This window comes from Ananas comosus, linkage group 24, assembly GCF_001540865.1.
Source record: "Ananas comosus cultivar F153 linkage group 24, ASM154086v1, whole genome shotgun sequence".
NCBI lineage: Eukaryota > Viridiplantae > Streptophyta > Magnoliopsida > Poales > Bromeliaceae > Ananas > Ananas comosus.
The window spans coordinates 1,130,801-1,134,881 of record NC_033644.1 but is presented as its reverse complement, the minus strand read 5'-3'; the positions used below and the strand labels follow the sequence as shown (position 1 = coordinate 1,134,881).

Sequence of the window (4,081 nt, the reverse complement as noted above, 5' to 3'; positions counted from 1 at the left end):
ATCGCCGGCGGCCATCCCTAGCTCCCACAGCTCCGGTGAGTAGTTTACTTTGATTCCAGCACTGTTGTTTTGCGTTCCGGTCACTTGTCCGGTGATCCGATAACTCCCTGGCACCTCGGAAGGTGAGCACGGTGATCGTGGGCTCGTGCTGAACACGATGCTCACCTCCATTTAGGTTAACGGTGCCCTGGTTAATGAGTAGTGTGCGATCTTCGCGCTGTGCGCACTGATTCGCTGAGGTTCGCGTCGCTCGTGCGCGCGTGGTTGCTGCCGGCAGTGCTCCGAAAGGTGAGCACGGCCTCAGGCATGCCAAAACCTTGCAGCAAGTGCGATGGCAACCTCCGTAGATCCCTGGTTTGCTGGTACGACCCGTTAGAGCCATGAAATCACATAAAATAATGTGATTTCATGGGCCATTAGGGATCCGTTTGCGTTTCGCTTCGTCGTGGCTGCTGTTGGCAGCAGGTAAAGGCTTAAGATAACCTCTGGACTGATCGTCCAAGGCCCCAAGCCTTTGCGGAAATCTATCGGTCATTTTCGGAGCGTTTTTCGGCGAAATCCGCCGATAGAACGCGCGTTCGACTCGGAATTCATATGACGGTGCCTCGTGGTTGACTGTAGCGTCGCTGAGCCTTGTTGGCTGGTCACCCGTGTCGTCTCGAGGGTTCAGAAACGACGGGTGAGCGACGGTGGAGTTCCGGTACGGTTTTCGGGACTTCCGGCTGGTTCGGAAGTTGCGTTTGAGAAACCGACTTCAGTGGGGTTATGATTTTGGGATTTGTGTGAGATTGGTCGTGTTATTGTGTTCGTGGGTTAGACTCTAACCCGGTGGACCCTTCGTAGGTCCGGTCGCTTCGTCTCCGCCTTAGCGAGACCATTTCAGCTTTATACAGGTGGGTACTTCGATCCGAAGTCGGTACAGCGGTGCACGCTCGGTGATGTCTTCCTTTACCCTATCTTTTACTTCGTCTATTCATATTGTTTACTCGTTACATATTGAGCCTTGCACCATACTGTCTTTATTTACTCTGCCCGGTTGTCCTATGCGTAGTATTCTGTGTAGGGGTAGAGTAGATGGCATTAGTATATACTATACATGTGACCGGATTGGTCGGTTCTCCTGTTACATCGGTGACCTATTTGGTCGTTCACTACTTTACGTACTTTGACCTATCTCGGTCGGTTCACTTTGTACTTGATGACCTATACGGTCGGTGTCGGCTGGTTGCCGACGGTTGGCTATTGAGCATATCAGCATCGATCGTCACCACTCGTTCGCATTTCACGAACACCAGCGGTCTGATCCACCGCAGGGGGTGTTCTTTTCCGGAAAAGTGGTTGGGTTTGCCCACCCGTGAGCTCAGAGGTTACGACTGGGTATATGCAGGTTGAGTGATTGTGGCATTAGCCTGAGGTCTCCGGACCAACAAGGCAGGTTTAGATTGGGTATCCTTGGACTATCTATCAGTTGATGCATACATACAGTAGCAGTAGTTCATTACTTGTACATCAGTTCCTTACTTGTACTTTCTGTTCTTATATCATAGCAGCTACTGTAGTTGTTTACCTTTACTGTTGCTTAGCCTCCTTTGCTGGTGCGTACCCTCGCCCTCGTCGGCTTGCGGTACCCACTGGGAGGGGAGACATGTTTACATGTTCTCACCCCCCCGCCCCCATTACAGGTGACGTCGCAGGTCCGAGTGGGACGGCAGGTGAGGAGCGAGTCTAGCGCGCGTTAGAGCTCCGTCCCGTTTGGTTATCTCTTTTCCCTTGCTTGAATAAATAGTAAACTTTCATTACGGTTCAGTTTCATTCGGTACTTGAATGTTCAGTTTTCTGCTGGGTTTTCGTAAATAAAAAGAGATTTATGAGCTTTTCAAGTAAAATGGTTTTCTATCCCTCGTGGTAGCGCTTGTTTTAAAAAGAAAAGAGTTTTCATATTCGATACAGTTTTCAAATATTTTTCTACCCCTCGTGGTAGCGTTTTAAAAGATAAAAGTTTCTGTGTGGGAAACATTTCAAATGATAGTTCTGGATTTATGTTTAAAACTTGGAATGCTGTTGCGTTGTGAATGGTGAATGTATGAACGTCTGCATGTGCAGTTATGATTGTGTGTTCATATGGTTGTGGTTGTATTCTGGTTGTACTCTGATTTTGTATCTGTACTTGTGCGACGCCATGCAAATACAGGGGAGACTCTGTCCGTGTGAACAGTGGATTCCCTGTAATTGTGGCGGATCTGACATACTCTGGGGTCAGGTGTTTCAAAAAAAAAAAAATTTTACTCGTTTCCGCTGTCTTTCCAAACCGAAAAGGGACCCCGGGGCGTGACACAAAATTTAGTTGCGAGAATCGCATAAAATATACTAACTAAATCCGTAGAGTTAGCGATGCATTCAGATTTTTGAAGTCAAAATATCATTGACTAACTCAAATCTACTATATAGAAAAGTTGGATAATAAAAATAAAATTTTACCGACCGTCCCTAGAGCAAGTGGCAAAGTGCTTGGTGGTTAGTGCCCGAGGTTCTGAATTCGAATTCTAGTTGATTCACATTTCCAACTAAGTTTTTAAATGAAATAAACAAAACAGGTAGCATGCTACCTATCTCTAAAAAAAAAATAAGAATAAAATTTTGAAATATTGGATAACTGATTCAAAATAATTTATAATTCAGAAAAATTTTATATTTTTTAATTTTAATTTTAATTTTAATGTCAAACTTTAATGCCATATTTACAATCTAATGAGTGATCAATTTTACATTTAAATTCTTTTGTAATATCCAAAATATGATTGGTCGACTTTTAATTTTAAGAACTAGGCCTTCTAAAATTTATTTGATAATTTAACATATTCTTTCCTCATATAAAATTATTAATTAAGTAAAACTGATCAATACTCAACTCTGATTTTGTTTGTAAGAAAAAATAAAATAGAGAAAAAGTAAATCGTGCTTTTGGTCCTCAAACTATTAGATACTTGCAAATTTACTCCTTGAACTTTCTTGGATTACTATTTTTTGCTCAAACTATAAGAGACACAATATTTTTGGTCTTAAATATTCATTAATTATAATGGCTCGAATTTTGAGACATATCTATAAACTCTATATTAATCCCCATGTTATTAGCTGACATGGCATATTCTCCTTAATTTGGGGTGCTGACATGGCATATTCTTCTTAATTTGGAGTATTTTTTATTTTTTTTATTTATATGTAAATTTTCAAAATTAAATATTAATTTAACGCTTCGTCTCCCCGCTCTACCGAACGGCAGCGGACGCTTCGTGTCCCCCCTCTACCGAACGGCAGCGGACGCTTCCTCTTCCCCCTTTACTGAACGGCAGCGGGCGTCTATTTCTCTCTCACCGCACCTAAGCAGCACCTGCATCCCCCGTCGCTTTGCCCACGACTCCTTCGCCTTTCGCTCCCCCCACGAGAAGGCCTTTTTCGAGATCGCCTGCAACATCTGGAGCCCCTCCTTCAACCGCTCCACCCCTCTCCCCGACGATCCCGATCCTGCCCCCGATCCGATCAATTCTAATAGCAATAATTCTGATGGCAATCGCAAGCCGCTGCATTCGCGCTCGCGACTGTAGCTACAGCAACGGTGGCGGCTCAAGAGAGCTACTGCCACAGCTTCCGCTACTGCAGATTCAATCGCGGTAGCTATGCCCGTGCGTGTGCTGATCGGGTTGTTAGGCCCTGGCTACCGCCACAGCTTCCGCTACTGCAGATTCAATCACGGTAGCCGTGCCCATGCGTGTGCCGATCGGATTGTTAGGGCCTAGCAGATGCGAGCACATGGATGGCGCAGTTCATGAAGGGCTTCTTCTTCTTATGTACTCTAATCCTTTTTTTTGTTTTATTTTATTTTTTTGATCTGAGTTTGAGTTTAGGATTTGAATATATAAGAAGCAGGCAAGCAGCAGTAGCAGTATAGTATCCTTCTTCTTATACTTTCTTCTTCTTCTTCTTCTTTTTTCTAAAAAGAAAAATTAGTATCAAAAAAAAAAAAAAAANAAAAAAAAAAAAAAAAAAAAAAAAAAAAAACCCGAAGAAGCAGATGGGAATA

General features: G+C 43.6%; 1 long non-coding RNA gene across 1 annotated transcript; it reads left to right on the top strand.

Moving 5' to 3' along the window:
• LOC109728832 lies at positions 1 to 1,819 on the top strand. The gene is made up of 3 exons (XR_002221128.1): positions 1 to 35; positions 844 to 893; positions 1,683 to 1,819. It is a non-coding gene; the product is annotated as an uncharacterized LOC109728832 (long non-coding RNA).